A 22,246-nucleotide genomic window follows, 5' to 3' on the forward strand; every position below is an offset into this window, starting at 1 on the left:
TTTCCACATAGCAATGGCTTCCTCAGCCGGTCAGCCTCAGTTTCGATACACGCAGCCACCGACGAAAGTTCTGCACCTCAAAAATCTTCCCTGGGAATGCTCTGAGGAGGAGCTTGTTGAGCTATGCAAGCCATTTGGGAACATTGTAAATACTAAGAGTAATGTGGGAAACCAAGCCAATGTGCGTTCGCAGATCCCATCGACATTCGTGGACAGCACGCCATCGCGACCACCGTGGGCAGCACGTCGTCAACCATCTGGGAGAACAACGCTCCACAAAGTTGTCGTGGCGCCGTGGGGTAATTGATGGCTGATCCAGGGTGCCTGCCACGAATCCGTAAAATGGTCAAACCAGGCAGCGTGACTATTGAACGCGTCGATTCGGTGAGTACAGTGGGTTATAATAAATCGATGAATAAATTATATAATTACATATTATATATATATATATATATATATTATAAATTTATAATATATATATATAGTTTATAATTATATAATTTAATTAAAAAAAATAGAGTTATTAAAAATTTAAAAATAAACAAAAAAAAAATATTAGAGATAAGAAACAAAAATAAAAAACAAAAAAAAAACCTTGGACTCCACCTTGAGCCACCAGTGACAGAGACCTTCCACCTTCCATATGCCGAGACGACAACTACAAAGACAATTGCCAGCAATATAGCTTTGAGGACAAAGCTTCCGAAGGAAGAGGCTATGTTATGAATATAATTCATAACAATTAAATAAATAAAATAAATATAAATATTAAATAATTAAATATTGGTTAGGTTAAATAAGTCATTAATTAAGTGAACAGGCATGTCTAAAAGACATGCCCGATCATGAGAGGTCACCTGCTAAGATATAAAAGCAGGGCCTCATTACAACAGACAAATCATCTTATACAATTTTATATATTAATAAATTATTATTACAAATAACTATGTGTATTTTAACATATTAAGTTTTCAAGCTATCAGTTTTTGTGCTTCAGCATAGTTTTTAAGCTACACTTGAAGCAAATCACCACAAGTTTGATATGAGAGGATTGATGATGAAGCTGAGATTCACTAAAGTGAAGCCGATCCAAACCATTGTTTGAAGGTTGTGGATGATAGACCTCTCATACCGGCACCTTCTAAGAACAACCTATTTCTGATAGGTGCAGACCCTCTCATTTGTTGAAGTAAGAGGGAGTTAGATTCCAGATGTGGAATCGTAAACTGCAAGACCATGACTACCTCAAGGATCTTAACTTTCAAAAGTTATATGGTGATGATGCCGGACCAGATTTGGGAAATGCCACTGAGTTTCATAAACTCATTCGCATTGATGTTCTTGGTGAACTTTCATCCGGATATATATTTTGCAGTTAGCATGGTGAACTCATATTTGGTTGAGCCTCACTGGATTGGTGCCAAGAATCTTCTGAGATATTTTCAGGGCATAATCTCTCATGGTTTGAGATATACACTACCAGAAATATGAAGTTGCATGATTATTCGAATGATGACTGCGCAGGCAGTGTGGAGGATCACTAGAGCACTTCTAGGTGTTGGTTCTCTTTGGATTCTACTTCGATATCATGGATGAGTAGGAAGCGGAAGTCGATTGCTATAAGCACCGCCGAGACCGAATACATAGCTATGAGTCTGATATCGTGTGAAGTTGCCTGGTGGTGGAAGCTCTTCAGTGAGTTGTTTGTAGTATTGTACACATAATGAATACCACTATGATTCTCTGTGACAACCAAGGGGGTTTCGATTGTTGAGGAATCTTGTATTCGATGATTCCACCAGCAGATAGACATCAGATACTACCTTATCTGGGATATGGTAAGTCGATGAGCGAGGAGGCTCCATCACATTGAGACTGATGTACAGGTCACAAACATTTTGTCAAAGCCCCGAGGAAAGGTCAAATCTGTGACTTTCCCGAACGACTTGGAGTCGTTGAGAGACCTTATAAGGGTCTGGCATGTTGCATGCATTGAGCTCTGGGAGCTCTGGGGGGCTTGGGGTACTTACTGGAGCAACACACGACCATAGGGCGACCCACCCTCCCCTAATTGTGCGTTGTGTACAAGGTAAATGGCTCAGCCTTCCCCTGTGATACCCCGTGGCAACTTTGGGACAGGATGATTAGTTCTCCTGTGGATAGGATGATTAGTTCTCCTGTGGGACAGGATGATTAGTTCTCCTATCGAGGCATCCTACCCATGCAGTCTGGGACTCATGGGAAGTACCTCTCATCTGATCAATGAGCAGGGAAATGGGGTTAGGGACCATAGTAGTACTATCGATGGACACATCATTGTATCTATCGTACTCCCTATGCTAGGATGACCTCCAACTGATCTGGGATCAGTATGAGTGGTTTGAGACACTCTCTTGTGATATTGATCTGGGATCAATAAAACTGACTTCGGGTCAGTAAGAGTGATATGACACACTTTATTCAGATGAAACCGACTTCAGGTCAGTAGAGAATGGTATGAGACATTCTCAATCAATTCTTCTTCTTCATGGTTCAGCAGAGCAGGGCATAGCAGAGCAGAGCAGAGCTCAGCAAAGCAGAGCAGTGCAGGGCACTGATGGCAGAGATTGTACAGTCAGACATATGAATCAACGGATGGAGTTCTCCCTAGTTGAGAGGGAGTGTTAAAATTGGCAACTAGGGCCAAACTCCATGTGGGTCATCTTATTAAGGGAAGATGATATTTTTCTTGGATCCCTCTCATCGAGAGGTGTAGGACTGATCTAAAGGTCATACAATTCCGATAAGTACTCATGGAGATATGAATTTATTAGTGTTATCGGACTATTCGTCAAGGTTGGCCAGCAACCAAATAAACCCCACTTGTGCTCAACGTTTTAGTATAAATAGAGGTGGCCTTCAAGTCATTCCAACACACAATTGGGATCTCTTCCTCTCTACTTGTCTTTGGGTTTTAGTAGGAGGAGATATCCTAAGGGATAACACTGCCCTAATCTAGAGGGAGTGCCCTAGACCCTACACTGCCCTATGGAGAAGCCCTAACACAACCCTATGGAGAGGCCCTACGCTACCCCATGGAGAAGCCCTAACGCAACCCTATGGAGAATCCCTATGTTGCCCTATGAAGAAGTGTAATACGCAGTCATGAAGGGTCTAAGGAGAGACCTTAAGACGCTATCAAAAGGAAGCCTATATGCTGTCTTAAGGGTGGTATGAATATACCCTAGCCGCAGCAAGCCTAGAAGAGAACAACGAGGAGTTAGGAGGCTATTCCAGGAGGCCGAGGAGCTGTTGAAGAGGGTCGCAGCCCATATCTTGAGGTTGAGAGGTAGGGGGAATGTTTTGGGGTGGTTAGGTGAAGGAATATCCCTTAGAAGGGTTGTCGCAGCTAAGGGACAGCTTGTTGTAGCAAGCCGCAGTAGATAAGAGGTCGAAGGGTGGAATAGGGGTTGGAACAGCCGAGCATTGCAGCCAAGGCTTTCCTCCCCTCCTAGAAAGGCATTCGTAGTTGTGGAGGGCTATTCTGGCCACATTTTGAAGGCTGTTAGGACTACTGTTAGAATGCCCTAACCAGTCATGCAATGCAGCAAACAGAGAAGCCCCAAAACAGTGATGATGATACATTGAAGCAGCATGATGATGGAAGCAGCAATGATGATGATACATTGAAGCAACATGATGATGGAAGCAGCAATGATGATGATATATTGCAGCAGCATGTTGATGAATGCTGCAGCATGATGGGTATAGTGAAGAAGTGTATCATAGCATAATGAGGGGCAACACAATGGTGAGGTGCAGCAGTATGATATAGCAAGTTCATGGTGCTGCAAGTATAGCACAATGGTACAGCAGCATGCAAGGGACATCAAACTAACATTGGGACAGCTATATGGTACTTAGCAGCAAGTACACCAAGCATGCAATGGTATAGCAGCATGCAAGGGACAACAAACTAACATTGGGAAAGCTATATGGTACTTAGCAGCAAGTACACCAAGCATGCAATGGCATAGCAAGCATGCAAGGGGCAACAAACTAACATTGGGACAATGGTATGGTACTTAGCAGCAAGTACACCAAGCATGCAATGGTTCAGCAAGCATGCAAGGGACAGCAAGGAAGCAATGGGACAGCTAACATGGACAACATTGTTCAATCATGACACATGGGACAGCAGTATAGCATTAGGTGCAGCAGTCATGAGGTCCAGCATTGTGATGATGGGTGCAGCAGTCATGAGGTCCAGCATTGTGATGATGGGTGCAGCAGTCATGAGGTCCAGCATTGTGATGATGGGTGCAACATTGTGCAGCATGATGACGAGATGCAGCACGATGATAGGTGAAGGAGTCACCTTGGAGAATCAGTTGAAGCAGCATGTCTTCAACTGATCTCACGTATCATCTTCTTAGAGATGATTTATGCTCTCATCTAGATAAGTCAAAGTGTTGACTTCAGTTATAAATGCACTATCTCTCTCTCTCTCTCTGTTGAACTATTGAAAAACATATAAGAAGAATTGATCAAGGGTTCCCCACATTGGGGTTTGTCCCTGGCTAGCGCCACATCTTGTGTCCTCTTGTCTTGGCTTGTCTTCTGCGATTTATATTTATGTTCTATTTGCAATTTACTCTAATAATGATGCGATTGCTAATCTTGAAAAGATATTGAGCTAACTGTGAAAATTGAAATAAATTGCTCTAGCATAGAACATACCTAAAATTAACAGAATATGTATGTTTTCATATATTTCGCAGCGAATTTGGCATTCTAGTTGTTTTTCAATATAAATGCAATAATATATATATATATATATATATATATATATATATATATAATAGATGCCCCTGGGATGCTCCGCTCCTAAGGATTTTTGGAAAATTATGCCCTTGAAAATATATATATATATATATTAGACGCTCCAGAGGATTTTTGGAAAATGATGTTCCCAACACTCCTGGTTTCAAAAATGCTCCTACAACCTTGTTTTAAACATTAGATTAAGACAATTTTTATATTTACACCGAAGGTGTTTCTCTGCGGAGTTGGGCTAGGCAATACCAACCAATAAGATCCTTCAATTTTCGTCGTCCTCCATCAAATCATTTTTTACCATGTGGCACTTTGAGATTGCATGGCTCGAGTTGTGCATTGCAAAAAGCCTCTTCACAAACTGCACAACCTCGGCGAGGTAATCGCCAGCAATAATTTACTCTCTGGTGCTTTGCCTCCAAGCTTGGGGAAGCTACAACAACTAGGAAAGCTAGACCTTAGCAATAACCAGCTAAGTGGAGAGCTTCTTGCTGAAATCGGTTTCTGTAAGCAGATTGGGGAGATCAATCTTTCAAAAACCAAATCTCTAGTTCGATACCTACAAATCTCAGCACTTTGTTTGTGCTTAATTATTTAGACCTTTCTAACAATCTTCTCACGGGGTCGATTCCTTCTAAGTTCGGGTATATGAAGTTGAATGCCTTCAATGTCTCGAACAATTATTTGTCTTATACAATTCTTTTTGCATTTGAGAGTGCAGTTTATGGAGAAAAACAAAAAACTAAACAAACAAAAAAATTGGCGCAATCCCAAGTTGTTTAGTCGGGACGCCTTTAACGGCATGGAGTCTTGTTCTAAAGAACGCAGTGAAAAAGTTAAGTGGAGGACTTAGTGGTGGTTGCTACGTTGCTTGTTTGCGTTGTATCTCATTATTTTCATCCTTGGATTCACGTGGTTTTACAGAAGGTACGAAAGCTTTGCAAATGCAGAGGAAGAAGTCAGTCGACAAACCTTCATGGATGTTGACTTCATTAGCTTCAGTTGTAGCTCAAGAAGCTCCAGAAATTGAAGGGATTCAACCCTGTCATGGAAATATGATTTCTTACTTTTCTCTCCAACCCTTGACCTAGGTTTTTGCTATAGAGCTCACAAAGCTCGAGAAATTGAAGGGATTCAGCCCTGTCATGGTAATAGTTTTTCTTACATTTCTCTCCAAGCCTTGTTCTAGGTTTTAGCTATAGAGCTCTAGGTCCATGCTAAAAATTTATCTAACCCCGAGGGTTTAGGTGGATTGGCAAAGCTTGGTTTGTCGGCTATGTTGTGAGGTTGAAATTCTTGAAGGTAGGGTTGGTGTGTGTCCCAGCAAGAGGGTTACCTCGTATGTTGAATCTTGATGTTGCTTAGGGCTACAACCTAAAGAATACCTTTACTCTCCACTCCTTTAACATATCATCTATTTCATAAACGAAGGTTAACCATGGAAGTTGAAGTGCTACAGACTTGTTTCCTGCTGTGAACACCTTCCTCCGTCCTGGTCATTGAATACTACATTTTCTATACTCATGGTAGCACTCCACACTTTTTCTTATGTCCCAATTGTCAACTCTTTTACTGTCCATGAAATCTTTTACCAATTTGGAAATTTGGGTTAGCTGCTAGAGCAGAGCTTCTGAGAGGATTTGTTCTTTTCTTTGGTTGTGTTTAAACTATGATACACAACTTTGTGCTAACAAAATATATTACTTGATTTTTTTTTTGTTGGAATAGAGCCTTCCTTTGGGGCAATCGCTACACATGAATGAGTTTGCAAAGGAGGAAGAGAAGAAAAAGAAAAAGGATCCATACAAGCCAAAGAAACCTTCTCCGACATATATTTTATGGTGCCAAAAACAATGGAATCACATAGGTCTTATTAGCAAAATGTAGGTGTAGAAGGCAAGCGTATGCTAATTGTTGTTCTTCTCAACGGAAATATCCCAAAAGTCCTCTAAGAATGGCGTTTAATTGATTTCCTTCCAATAAAATGCCTGAACAGAATTCAGATGGCTTTGGAAATTCAATCTTCAATATTCTCATCAAATGTGCATACAAAATATGCATTTCCCTCGTGTCATAGACCATTTTGGTCTTTTCTAAGACAAATGGAATCTTTGATTCTCTTCTAATTTCATTTTGCAAATTGATTATGACACTAGAAGAAAGGCTTTGATTTTTATTATACGAGTGTTTCACATGTTTCTCGAGATTGCTCATTTAAATCATTTGCTCAAATTTGTTATGGTATGCTACCAATAAGTGAAATTAGAGAATCCAAATGTTGTTTTCAAGGATATGGGAGCTATTTTGGGAGCATATTCACTATGGACCTTTGTGTTTTCCATCAGACATTCAAAGGACTAGGTGTTTCTCCACTACATTGAAGAAGCTCATCAAAAAGTGTTCAAAGGTAGCAAGCTATATCAAGAAAAGCTTCAAGGAAGCATTGAATCTCCTATTCACTAAAAAGGAGGAAGCAATCAAGGCAAAAGATGAAGGTCTCTCCTTAGCACTCACTAGCACATTCCAAGACAAGAGCATTCGTTTAATTGATAGCGGTGCATCTAAGCACATGACTAGTCATCATAAACAATTGAAGACATTATCAAAGGGAAAATCTTCTCACTCAGTGGAACTTGGAGATAATAAGAGTTATCTTGTAAGAGGAATTGGATCAACCTCCATAGAGTTGGAAAATGGAAGCAACATTCACCTCAACAACATCTTATTTGTTCCAGGTTTGCATAGGAACTTACTTTCCATTCAAGTCTAGAAGATGAGGGTGATAGAGTAGCTTTCATTGATGGAAAGGATGTAGTATGGAGTAAAAACTTAAGTATAGAGAATGCTAGAGTAATTGGTATCCGAGAAGGAAGACTCTACAGGTTGATATCTCCTCTAGCACAAGTTTTGGTTCACATTGAAATCACCCGTGTGAATTATGGCATAGAAGATTTGGTCATCTTCATTTCAAAATCCTTCCAACTCTAAGCTCCATAGTATATGGAATCCCTAAACTGAAAGAAGATCACGAAAGAGTATGTAAGGGATGTGCATTAGATAAGAATTCCAAGAGACCATTTGGAAGCAATGCTTCATGGCCAAAAGAAATCTTGGATCTCATTCACTTCGATGTATGTGGCCCTATGACTCCTAAATCACTTGGAGGTCATGTATATTATGTCACATTTATAGATGATCATTCAAAAAAGACCTGGGTTTACTTAATGAAGACCAAGGACGAAGTATTTTAAAATTTTCAAGAATTCAAAGTTGAAGTAGAGAACCTTACAGAAAGAAGAATCAAGATACTAAGATCTGATAATGGAGGAGAGTATACATCTAAGGAAATTATAGCCTTTTCTAAGGAATATGGGATTAAGAGGGAGTTGATAGTCCCATATAATCTCGAACAAAATAGAGTTGCAGAACAAAAGAACCGATCCATTGAAGAAAATGTAAAGGTGATGTTACATGATCAAGATCTACAAAAATTCCTGTGGGGTGAAGCCACAAAGACAGCAGTATATATTCAAAATCAAAGTCCCCACAGGTCACTGGACAACAGGACTCCTGAAGAAGTATTCACTGGGAAGAAACCAATTGTAGAACATCTTCGTATCTTTGGGTGTCCCGTATATATTCATATACCAAAGGACAAAAGAAAGAAGCTAGATCCATCAGGCATGAGAGGAACATTTGTTGGCTACAGCAACTCCTCTAAGGCTTATAGGATCTACATAAAGGAAGGACACCATATAGAAGTTGAGATGTCATATTTGAAGAGAGTATTGCATTCAAGAAATCTAAGGAACTTTCCATGGGCTCTGATGACAAAGAACTTCTAGTATTTGAAGAAGAAGTTGTCAGTGAAGAAGAAGAATCGCATGAAGATGAGGGTCCCAGTGAACCCATTCAACCTGTGGTCCTCACCGAATCAAGAAAGAGACCTAACTAGTTGAAATCTACACTACTTGATGCAGAAGGTCATGGGGCAACAAAAGGCTCATTTAGAGAAAGCAATAAACCAAAGAGATATTTTGGGTATGCTGCATACATTACAAAACTAATAGAAGCAGAGCCATCCACTTTTGAAGAGGTTGTCAATCATCAGAAATGGAAGGATGCCATGATTGAAGCATATCAATCTATAATGATGAATGGAGTTTGGGAGATCGTACCTAGACCCGAAGATAAATCTATGGTAACTTCCAAATGGATCTATAAGATCAAACATGCAGCAGATGGAAGTATAGATAAGTATAAAGCAAGATTTGTGGGTAGGGGCTTCTCTCAACAAGAAGGCGTCGACTATGAAGAGACATTTGCTCCAACAACAAGATATACAACGATTCGTTAATTGGCCTCTCTGGCAGCATCGATGGGATGGAACATCCACCAAATGGATGTCAAGATTGCACTTCTGAATGGCACAATAAATGAGGAAGTCTATATAGAGCAACCCTTGGGATTTGAAGTTAAAGATAGGAAGGCATATGTTCGCAGATTGAAGAAAGCATTATATGTCCTCAAGCAAGCACTAAGCGCATGGTATGCTAGAATGGATGCATACCTACAAAGAATAGGCTTCACGAAAAGTTTTGTCAATCCGAACCTTTATATCAAGGTTGTAGATGGAGGACCTGTAATCATTCTTCTGTATGTAGATGATCTTCTCTTAACAGGTACAGAAGGTCGAATTGAAGAATGTAAGAAGCAACTAGCAGCAGAATTTGACATGAAGGATCTAGGGCTAATGCATTACTATTTGGGACTAGAAGTTTGGCAAGGACCTGATGAAATTTATCTGGGTCAAGGAAAGTACGTGATCAAGATGTTGAAGAGGTTTGACATGATGGACTGCAAACCTATGACCACTCCAATGATCACAAACTTGAAGAGACTAAGGAGTTCTGAATTGAGCCCTATGGATCCTTCCAAGTATAGACAACTGATTCGCTCACTGATGTACTTGGTGAATACTCGACCAGACATATGTTTTGCAGTAAACATTCTCAGTCAATTCCAAGTGGAGCCAAAGCATGATCATTGGATAGCAGTAAAACATATACTGAGATATTTGTGAGGAAATATCCACTACTTCCTGAAATATGATAGGAGGAATGATGTCCGCCTGATTGGATATACAGATTCTGACTGGGGAGGCAGCGAGCAGGATGGAAGAAGCACTACTAGAGGATGTTTCAGTTTGGGATCCTCTATGATCTCATGGATGAGCAGAAAGCAAGACACAGTTGCTTTGAGTAGTGTTGAGGTTGAGTATGTTGCAGCTTGTGAAGTAAGCAGAGAAGCGATATGGTTAAGGAAGTTGTTATCCGACCTATTCAAAGGACCGATGACCCTACAGTGATACACTGTGACAACACCAGTGGTATATGATTATTTGAAAACCCAATATTTCATGGAAAGACAAAGCATATAAACAACAAGTATCACTATATTCAAGAGCTAGTACAAAATGGTGTGTTGCAGCTACAGTATATCTCCACTGATGAGCAGGTAGCTGACATATTAACGAAATCTCTTCCTAACAAGAAGCTTGTATACTTGAGAGACAAGCTTGGCTTGGTTGATATATCCTCCCTAGTTGAGAGGGAGAGATAGGCACATCATTCTTGTCTTCACTTGGGAAGACAGAATGGAGGATTGGGTAACCATCTGGCATTTGATACTCTTTGAGGATGAGGTAGGGAATCCAAGATAAGAGTAGTCGTGGACCGATATTCTTTGAGGACTAGCTATCCAAGACAAGAATAGTCCAAAGAAGGTCATACTCGGTGAACACCTAGGTGGAGTATGCACCTTGAGAGACAATGATGATGGCATCTATAAATCATTGGTCTCGCCAGCATTGTGCTCTAATATTGTGGAGAGATAGAGTTGTTAGTCAAGGCCTTGCTATGTGACAATCCTGGTTGATATGATGCTAGACAAATGGGTTACCAATTTGACTCTTCTTATGAGATCTCTTCAGATTGAGAATGTCCATGTACCATGTATGAATACCTCCCTAGTTAAGGAGTGTTGAAAAATGTGTAACTAGGTTCGGTCTTAATATAGATGAAATATACTTTTGATTCTTGTAAAGTGTAAAATGAAAGAAAAAATATTATTATTTTTGGAGCATGCGTTTCATGCTCAAGGTCTTTTATTTTTTAGGCCAAACACCCATTGAGTGCTTCTAGGGTTTGTCCTAGGTCAAGAAGTCAAAAGAGTCATTGTCATAAGTTGAAGACCCCATCGGGCACATTGTAACTTGTAAAGAAAAATATTTTTGTCTTCAAAAGTGTCCAGATATCCTCCATGACTAAGTCAGCCTAGCAGCTGGCAAGTCGGCCTAGCAGCTGGCAAGTCCATGTCCACCCTTGAAGAGCCTATAAATAGATGAGAACTCGTCCTACTTTAAGTACATTCACTCACCACTCATTCTAGCGAAGAAAAAGGAAGAAGAAGGCAGCGAAGAAGAAGGACGGTGAAGGAGATATGATTGGACTAACTTGCTCTCTCACATGTTAAGGAGAACTAGGGCTTTCGCAGCAAGACGTAGGGTTTCTAACTTCAAGTTCGATCTTGGAGAAAAGGAGACAAGTAGGTCAAGTGAAGGTCACCAAGGGTAATCCTCATGCTCCTAAAGTGAGGGAAAGTCAAGCGAAGGTCAAAGGAGGGCTCAAAAGGCAGATTGAAGCTCACACGTGTGGCAGCAGCAACTGTTGGGGGGCCGAAATTTCAGATCTGCAATGGAGGACGAAATTTCTGCAACTGGAGGTCAAAGAAGTGGTATTGCAAGAGATTTGACTGGGTTTGACAGGATCAAGGTTAGCACATCATCCGGAGAGGTTGGTCTTGGTCTTGGAGGGTTTTGAAGTCAGTGTTAAGGTCTTGGAATTCGTCAATTGAAGAATCTATAAGGAAGAGAAGAGATTTGCAGGTTTTCCTCTCAAGTGGAGAGGTTTTGGCCCTGGCTTGCAGCCTATATTTTGTATTCTTGTTCTTCCTGTTTTGGTGGTTGTTTGATGATTCACATATATAATAAAAAGTAACAAAGCTAATAAGTAAAAGGACATCACAAGCAGTTATCAAGTAAAGACAAATATATATAATCTTTGCCCTTTTGATTTCTCAACATGGGGGACCTTGTCCCCCCACTATTGCTGCTAGCGGGGGGGACAATGGGGGGCATCTACAATTCTGTGGAGCCCCCCCTGGCGGGTGTTCGAGAGCAGTGCCCCCAAAGCAAAAATTAGATGAAAAGTTGCCTTGTAAAATATTGTAATTTCGTAATCAATCTGAGTTGTTGAATCTGACGGTAGAAGTTATGTTAATTTAGGGTATTTTTGCCCTAGAAGGCAAACGTCGTTTTATATGAGGGAATTGTATTGCGACTGTGTATAATTATTTTGTACGCGAAAGAGAGAGGAGATTGTGTGAGAGCGAAGAATAAATTACAATGGATTTGTTGTAGGTTGTATCTCTTCATTTTGTTGGATAATAAAAAATGAAGGACTGGTCGTTTTTCCGTGGACGTAGCCCAAATTGAGTGAACCATGTATATCTGTCTCTCTCTTGTTTTATGCTTTTCTATGTTTTTGTTTCCACAATATTTCATGTGTTCCGTTGCTCTATTAATTAATGTCTAACAAAGAGGAACTGGAATAATTGTCCATTAGTTCATTTGGGTATTGCCTTACACATTTTAAAAATGAAAATCTAATGTGCAAGTGAATTGTTCTGTAAGCATGTGTTAAAATTGGCAACTAGGGTCAAATTCCACCTTGGTACAGCTCATATGATGGAGATGATTATTGCATTGGATTCCTCTTTTCGAGAGGTCCAAGTTTGATATAAAGATCATCTCATTCAGACAAGCAGAAGTGTGATTTTGAATTTATTCTCTCACATGTACAAATTGTTCAGGTCGGCCTCAGCGTAATGTAGGCTCAAGAAGCCCAATAGATGTGTCTCTTCACCCACAACAAAGTGTATAAATAGAAGAGACCTCTCTCCTCATTTGGACATCATTCACTCAACAATTCTTCTCTCTCTTCAACAAATTGGTTCGTACAGCTTGGGGATCTTCTCTCTCTCTCTCTCTCTCACGTGCGGCTAGGAGGACTGTTTTTTTGGGCCAAAACAGCACCGAAAATTTCAGACTGTTGAACACTGTTGATTTGTCTGAATTTGACTGTGTTTTTGGAGGCAAAATTTCGCTCTCTTGAGGCCGCATTGATTGGCACAAAAAACGAGGTGTATTGAGTTGTTTGACCTACGTTGACCACAGGGTTGACTGTTGTTTGAGAGAGTTTGACCAATGTTTGTGGCACTGTTTTGGGTTGACTTTGACCCTTGATGGAGGCTGAATTGATCTGCCTTTGACCGAGCTTCAAAGGAGGTCTTTTTTGCTGTTGATTTGACTAGCGTTGACTTTCTGGTTAGGGTTGAATTTTGACTACAGTTGGCTGCAGAATTTGACAGGGCTTATTTGACTTTGTATTGGACTAGACTATTTGACTTTTGTACTCTCTCTATTGAACTATTGAATAATAATAAGAAGATTTGATCAAAAGGTTTTCCCCACATTGGGGTTTTTCCCTGGCATCCGCCAAATCTGGTGTCCTCTTGTCTTGGCTTGTCTTTTGCATATGTTTTTATGTTCTATTTGCATTTACAATCAATGTTGACCAATGGTTGATGTGATTGCTACTGAAAATTGTTATTGCGCTGCTATAGAAAATTGAAGTAAATTGTGCTAAGCATAGAACATACTATTGTGCGGCTAGGAGGACTGTTTTTCTGGGCCAAAACAGAACCAAAAATTTCAGATTGTTGACCACTGCTGATTTGACCGAATTTGACGTGTTTTTGGAGGCAAAATTTTGCTCCCTTGAGGCCGCATTGATTGGCACAAAAATCAAGGTGTTTGGAGTTGTTTGACCTGCGTTGACCACAGGGTTGATTGTTGTTTGACCGAGTTTGACCAATGTTTGTGTGTTAATTTTAGGTTTGTTCTATGCTTAGAGCAATTTATTTCAATTTTCACAGTTAGCTCAATATCTTTTCCAGATTAGCAATAACATCAGCATTAAAGTAAAATGCAGATAGAACATACACATAAATCGCAGAAGACAAGCCAAGACAAGAGGACACAAGATGTGGCGCTAGCCAAGGACAAACCCCAATGTGGGGAAACCCTTGATCAATTCTTCTTATATGTTCTTCAATAGTTCAGCAGTGAGAGAGAGATAATACGTTTACAACAGAAGTCAACACTTTGACTTATCTAGATAAGAGCATAGATCATCTCTAAGAAGATGATACATGAGATCAGTTGAAGACATGCTGCTTCAACTGATTCTCCAAGGTGACTTCTTCACCTATCGTTGTGCTACATTTCGTCAGCATGTTGCACCTCACCTTGTTGCACCATGTTGCACCCATCATCACTATGCTAGTTGTCCCTTGCATGCTAGTTGTAACATTGCATTCTTGGTGTATTTGCTACTAAGTACCATATAATTTTCACAATGTTAGTTAGTTGTCCCTTGCATGCTGCTCTCCTTCGAAGACAGATGCTTTGACTGTTCCAACAATTTCGGCAATTTCCACTATTCCCGGCAGTTCTGGCTATTCCTGATAGTTCCGGCAGTTCCGACTTTTCCCGGCAGTTCCAGCTTCTGCCCTCTGCGTCAGCTTTCCCGGCAATTCTGGCTATTCTCGGTAGTTCCAACAATTCCTGGCAATTCCGGCAATTCCAGCAATTCCGACTATTCCAGCTATTCCCGGCAGTTCTGGTAGTTCCGACTTTTCCCGGCATTTCCGAAAATTCCGGCTATTCCCGACAGTTCCAGCGATTCCGGCTATTCTCGACAGTTCCGACAATTCCAACAGTTCTGGCTTTTCCGGCAGTTCCGATAGTTTCAGCTTTTCTGGCTTTTCCTGGCAATTCCGACAATTCAGCTATTCCCGGCAACTCCGACTATTCCCGGCAATTCCAGCTTCTACCCTCTGGATTAGGGTAGCATTATCCCTTAGGATCTCTCCTCTTACTAAAACCCAAAGACAAGTAGAGAGGAAGAGATCCCAAGCGTGTCGAAATGACTTGAAGGCCACCTCTATTTATACTAAAACGTTGAGCACAAGTGGGGTTTATTTGGTTGCTAGCCAACCTTGACGAATTGTCCCATAACACAAATAAATTCATATCTCCATGAATACTTATCGGAATCGGATGATCTTTAGATCAATCCTACACCTCTCGATGAGAGGGATCCAAGAAAAATATCAGCTTCCATTAATAAGATGACCCACATGGAGTTTGGCCCTAGTTGCCAATTTTAACACTCCCTCTCAACTAAGGAGGACTCCATCCGTTGATCCATATGTCTGACTGTACTATCTATGCAATCAGTGCCCTGCACTGCTTTGCTCTGCTCTGCTTTGCTGAACCATGAAGAAGAAGAATTGATCGAGAATGTCTCATACCATTCTCTACTAACCCGAAGTCAATTTCATCTGAAGAGAGTGTGTCACATCACTCTTACTGGCCCAAATTCAGTTTGATTGATCCAAGATCAATATCACAAGAGAGTGTCTCAAACCACTCATACAGATCCCAGATCATTTTCATTGATCCCAGATCAATGGAGGTCATCCTAGCATAGGGAGTACGGTAGATACATCGATGCAAGCATCCATCGATAGTACTACTATGGTCCCTAACCCCATTTCCCTGCTCATTGATCAGATGAGAGGTACTTCCCATGAGTCCCAGACAGCATGGGTAGGATGCCTCAACAGGAGATCTAATCACCCCTTCCACAGGAGAACGAATCATCCTGCCCCACAGTCGCCACGGGAGAACTAATCATCCCAGCTCACAGGAGAACTAATCATCCTGTTTCACAATTGTCATGGGAGAACTAATCATCCCGGCCCACAGGAGAACTAATCATCCTATTCCACAGTTGCCATGGGAGAACTAATCATCCCGGCCCACAGGAGAACTAATCATCTTGTTCCACAATTGCCACAGGAGAACTAATCATCTCGGCCCATAGGAGAACTAATCATCCTGTTCCACAGTTGCCATGGGAGAACTAATCATCCCGACCCAAAAAAGAACTAATCATCCTGTTCCACAGTTGCCACGGGAGAACTAATCATCCCGGCCCACAGGAGAACTAATCATCCTATTCCACAGTCGCCACAAGGTATCACAGGGGAAGGTTGAACCTGTCATCTTGTACATAGCGCACCACCAGGGGAGGGTGAGTCGCCCTATGGTCGTATGTTGCTCCAGTAAGTACCCCAAGCCCCCCAAAGCTCCCAGAGCTCAATGCATGCAACATGCAGAACCCTTATAAGAAGGTCTCTCAATGACTCCAAGTCGTTCGGGAAAGTCACAAATTTGACCTTTCCCCAGGGCCTTGACAAAATATCTGCAACCTGTACATCAGACTTAATGCGATGGAGCCTCCTCGCTCATCAACTTACCATATCCTAGATAAGGCAGTATCTGATGTCTTTCTGCTGGAGCAATCATCGAATACGGGATTCCTCAATAATCGAATCCCCCTCTGGTTGTCACAGAGAATCACAATGGTATTCATCATGCGTACAAACAGCTCACTTAAGAGCTTCTGCAACCATGCAGCTTCACACAAGATCATACTCGTAGCTATGTATTCAGTCTCGGCGGTGCTTATAGCAACCGACTTCTGCTTCCTGCTCATCCATGATATCAAAGCAGAATCCAAAGAGTACCAGCACTGAGAAGTGCTCTAGTGATCCTCCACACTGCCTGCCCAGACAGCATTCGAATAATCATGCAGTTTCATATTTCCGGTAGTGTGTCTCAATCCATGAAAGATTGTGCCCCGAAGATATCTCAGAAGATTCTTGGCACCAATCCAGTGAGGCTCAACCAAATATGAGCTCACCATGCTAACTGCAAAACATATGTCCAGACGGAAGTTCACCAAGAACATCAACGCGAATGAGTTTATGAAACTCAGAGGCATTTCCCAAATCTGGTCCAACATCACTACCATATAACTTCTGAAAGTTAAGATCCTCGAGGTAGTCACAGCTTGCAGTTTATCATTCCACATCCGGAATCCAACTCCCCCTTACTTCTGCAAATGAGACGGTCTGCACCTGTCAGAAATAGGTCATCCTCATAAGGTGCTGGTATGAGAGTTCTATCATCCACAACCTTCAAACAATGGTTTGGATCGGCTTCACTCTTAGTGAATCTTAGCTTCATCTGACAGCTATCAATCCTCTCATACTACACCCGAGGAGTTCTGCTTCAAGCCATAGAGGGCTTTCTTCCACCTGCATACATGAGATTCTTGATCATCAATCTCAAACCCCTCGGGTTGTTCCAAACCTATGGACCTGCTACATGAGGCGAATGGTCCCCTTGTAAGATTTTCCTTCAATACATCTCAGACATGTACTTTCATGCTCTTTTTGAATTCAGGCATCCCTTCACCATCTGACTCACAGACCTCCGGTGTTGTGTCAATGGACATGATCCCCAGTGGACTTCCTACAACTTGATGCAACCTTGAACTCAAAAACATCTTTGAAAATTCTATTTTCAAACATGTACCTTTCCATCGATGAGTGCCACCTTGTAACCTTTTACTTCCATTGCTGAAATGGACACTAGGTTCTTCTTGCAATCAGGTACATAAAAGAGATTCCATAAATGAATCGAGTTACCCTCATTCAATTGAGGGGTAACATTCCCTACACCCTTTCCAGGATAGGTGACATCGGCTCCAAGTATAATCCCACAATTGTTTCCATCTCTACCAAATTAGAGAGTGCACCCTTCTATCCGATGAAGTGCCGGGGGTCCCTTGCTTTCTTTGAAGAGTCGGCCATTTCCTTGATGACCTGCATTACCTGTCATTCCTTTGATCATTGAAGATGTCCCTGGAATGATTATTATCTTCATCAAGAGATGTGTCTCTGCCATTCAGACACTCCTTCGCATAATGGCCGAACTTATTACAACCAACGCATATGCCTTTCCTTCCACCCTTAGATCCGGGCTTCCCATTGAAGTGATCTTTAGGTAAACCATCAGAAACTTCTGCTGCACCATTCTGATAATATTCTCTGCTTCGACTTCACCCTTGGTGAATTTGAAGAGGGATGAGGAATCCACTAATCCTTTTGTCCTTTCCCAACTGTCTTCAATGATTGCTCTTTCACTCTTGCTTGGGCATTGTCTTCACCTCAGCTCTGATACCATGTTAATTTTAGGTATGTTCTATTCTTAGAGTAATTTATTTCAATTTTCACAGTTAGCTCAATATCTTTTCCAGATTAGCAGTCACATCAACATTAATGTAAACTGCAGATAGAACATAAACATAAATCGCAGAAGACAAGCCAAGACAAGAGGACACAAGATGTGGTGCTAGCCAGGGACAAACCCCAATGTGGGGAAACCCTTGATCAATTCTTCTTATATGTTCTTCAATAGTTCAGCAGAGAGAAAGAGATAGTACGTTTACAACAGAAGTCAACACTTTGACTTATCTAGATAAGAGCATAGATCATCTCTAAGAAGATGATACATGAGATCAGTTGAAGACATGCTGCTTCAATTGATTCTCCAAGGTGACTCCTTCACCTATCGTTGTGCTGCATTTCGTCATCATGCTGCACCTCACTGTGTTGAACCATGTTGCACCCATCATCACTATGCTAGTTGTCCCTTGCATGCTAGTTGTCCCTTGCATGCTCGTTGTCCCTTGCATTCTTGGTGTATTTGTTGCTAAGTACCATACAAATGTCCCAATGTTAGTTAGTTGTCCCTTGCATGCTGCTCTCCTTCGGAAACAGATGCTATGGCTATTCTGGCAATTTCGGCTGTTCCCGGAAGTTCCGGCAATTCCGGCTTCTGCCCTCTGTGTCAACTTTCCTGGCAGTTCCGACAGTTCCGGCTATTCCCAGTAGTTCCAACAGTTCCGGCAATTCCAGCTATTCCCAGCAATTTCAGCAATTCCAACTATTCCTGGCTATTCCCGGCTTTTCCCTGTAGTGCCCGGCAGTTCCGACAATTCCAACTATTCCCGGCAGTTCCAGCAATTCCGGCTATTCTCAGCAGTTCCAGTAATTCTGGCAGTTCTAGCTTTTCTGGCAGTTCCCAGTAGTTCCGACAGTTCCAGCGTTTCCGGCTTTTCCCAGCAGTTTCGACAATTCGGCTATTCTCAGCAGTTCCGGCAATTCCAGCTATTCCCGACAGTTCCGGCGATTCCGTCTATTCCCGTCAGTTCCGGCAATTCGGCTATTCCCGGTAGTTCCAACAATTCGGCTATTCCCGGCAGTTCCAGCTTTTTCCCTCTGGATTAGGGCAGCATTATCCCTTAGGATCTCTCCTCCTACTAAAACCCAAAGACAAGTAGAGAGGAAGAGATCCCAAGTGTGTTGAAATGACTTGAAGGCCATCTCTATTTATACTAAAACGTTGAGCACAAGTGGGGTTTATGTGGTTGTTGGCCGACCTTGATGAATTGTCCCATAACACAAATAAATTCATATCTCCATGAATACTTATCGGAATCGGATGATCTTTAGATCAATCCTACACATCTCAATGAGAGGGACCCAAGAAAAATATCAGCTTCCATTAATAAGATGACCCACATGGAGTTTGGCCCTAGTTGCCAATTTTAACATTATGGGACTGTTTTGGGTTGACTTTGACCCTTGATGGAGGCCGAATTGATCTGCCTTTGACCGAGCTTCAAAGGAGGTGTTTTGTTGCTGATTTGACCAGCGTTGACTTTCTGGTTAGGGTTGAAATTTGACTGCAGTTGACTGCAGAATTTGACAGGGCTGATTTGATTTTGTATTGGACTAGGCTATTTGATTTTTGTACTCTCTCTCTGCTGAACTATTGAATAATAATAAGAAAATTTGATCAAAGGGTTTTCTCCACATTGGGGTTTATCCCTGGCATCCGCCAAATCTGGTGTCCTCTTGTCTTGGCTTGTCTTTTGCATATGTTTTTATGTTCTATTTGCATTTACAATCAATGTGATTAATGGTTGATGTGATTGCTACTGAAAATTGTTATTGGGCTGCTGTAGAACATTGAAGTAAATTGTGCTAAGCATAAAACATACCATTGTTATCTCAAATTAACATTATGCTTATCAAAAACTTTGCTAAACATGTTGTGATTATTACAGGATGTAGAGGGAAAGGATAAGAGTAAGAGTTGGGTCTATTAATAGGCTTTTAACATTTCCCAGAAGTTCTCAGTTATATTTTGTCTTGTATTTGAAGCAACATAATCACTAGCATCCTATTTGGTATTAAAGAGAAAGATGCATCAAAGACGAAACATCCAGTTACTGCTTTCTTTGCACTCACCAATGAACACCATGCCGCCCTACTGGTAGATATTTTTGTAGGTTTGTGCTATTTAAATCCCTTAATAGCAAACATCACTTTTTTTCCAATTTGGTTTCTCTAAGTATCTTGTAGTCATGGATGAGTTGTGGCAGAATGCAAAAATTTTGGGGGAGGAATGCAAAAACATGACCAAGAGAGAGCTCCATATGAATAGGTACATTCTCATTCTTTGTAGAATTAAGTTGTAGGAACTGAGGAAAATGAATTAAGTTGTAAGAAAATAGCATCAAACAAATTCAACCCATAAGTCCAATAAGAATATTAGAGTTCACCTTTACTGCGCCAAACTAAAGGCTTTGCTAAAAGTTTCTATGAAGATTGTTGCCAAGGCAAACTGACAACCATCAAACAAGAATAGATTTTTGTTTATCAATATGATTGATAGATGGTTTTTGCCACACAGGAAGTAGCCTCTGCTTCCAAAGAAGAGGAACAGAGAAAACTTAAAAGAGAACAAAGACTGCAACTGCTCAAGAAAAAATAAAAAACAGAGACACTAAAAAGGGTCTATGTTTATGTCCTTCCCAAAACATCTTGAATGCAGCTTAGGAAACACTGTAACTGTCTATTTTATCTATCCATTATTTTACTACTGGATATATACATCATACTGAGCTACCTATGTCTTGCATTTCTTTATGATGCAGATTATGAAGATAAAGCTCAACCAAAGGAAGCAACTGAAAGAGCAAAATTCTGACCCCAATAGGCCAAAAAAGCCCCCATCATCATTCTTGCTTTTCAAGTGCAAAAACTGATGTTGGCTAATGAATTACTGCTCTCAGTTGATTAAATCATTTTTCCATGTTTTGCCATTTGATTGAAAGTGAAGTGAAGTTGGGGAAAGCAGAATGGTTAAATCATTTCCTTGTTTGTGTACAGCAAAGAAACTCAGAAAAAGTTAGTGCAGGAAAGACCGGCATCAACAACACAACCATGAATGCAGTCATTTCTCTAAAGTGGAAGGTAATAATAATCGAGGGAAACTGACTTTCCTCTTCAGCCTACTTCCTCTTCATCAATAATAACTAAGATTCATTCTCCCTGTCTTTTAAGGAGATGGGCATGGCAAAGAAGCAAAAATGGGCAGATGAGGTCGCTGTTGCCATAATGCAATACAAGGAGGTGGAAGAATACAATAAATCACATGTGAAGGAGCAGCAACAGCAAATACAAGAACACATCTCATTCAACCATGACGAAATGAAATTGGATGGATCTCATCCTGCTCCAACTACCAACTGATAAATGAATGCTCATTCATTTCAATTCATTGTTTTGTGAAAGATTCCTGACAGCTAGATCTAGGCAATAGGCTTAGGCATGTTCAACAGTATTAGTTGAATACTTTGTAATCGTCATTGATGGATACCTCAAACATATAGTCTTGGTTGTAAATGCCTTTTCTAGCCACTTTTCCCATATTTCCTAAATATGGCTTTTTTTACAGTTAAATAAAATACAAGAAGTCTAGATTGGCACAAAATATGTTATCTTTTGTCTCAGATTTATGCACTGTCATTTAATAAAAGAAAGTACAATTTGAATTAAAAAGTAATTGGAAAAAGGTACAAAAAATGAAAATTGAAAAATTAGTTGACCATAATAATAAAAACTAAAAACTAAAATGGACTATAATAATTATAAAATTCTATAATAAAATAAACCAGCATAGATCCTTGTTAATCTTATTGCTATTTATTAGATCTGGGAGATGGACTTATGTTGATATTGTCTTTATTGTATGAAACTGAGACTGCAGAGTTGATTTCAAAGCCCCATTAGAAATGATTCAAGTTGCTCCAACAGAGTCTCTCTCCACCTCAGACTGCACTGCTTTTGTAATTTGTGATGGGTGTGTTCAAGGATATTGCATTGAGATGAATGGAAAGCAATCTCACTCAAAGCATGCTTTTACAAAACACCGTTTAATGGAAATGCAGTAGAGAGGAGTTGAATTGATGTTTTCAAACAC

At 40.7% G+C, this 22,246-nt stretch overlaps 1 protein-coding gene and 1 pseudogene across 2 annotated transcripts in view; one reads left to right on the forward strand and one right to left on the reverse strand.

Moving 5' to 3' along the window:
* The window catches only part of LOC149250395 (CASP-like protein 5A1), a 113,144-nt gene that overhangs the window by 83,338 nt on the left and 7,560 nt on the right, over window positions 1-22,246 (reverse strand). The gene's annotated exons all lie outside the window — the stretch shown is intronic.
* On the forward strand, window positions 307-21,629 carry LOC149250396 (uncharacterized; annotated as a pseudogene).

The sequence above is a fragment of the Pinus tabuliformis genome, chromosome 7 (assembly GCF_031772625.1).
Source record: "Pinus tabuliformis cultivar Carrire ecotype Pingquan chromosome 7, CPIR1, whole genome shotgun sequence".
NCBI lineage: Eukaryota > Viridiplantae > Streptophyta > Pinopsida > Pinales > Pinaceae > Pinus > Pinus tabuliformis.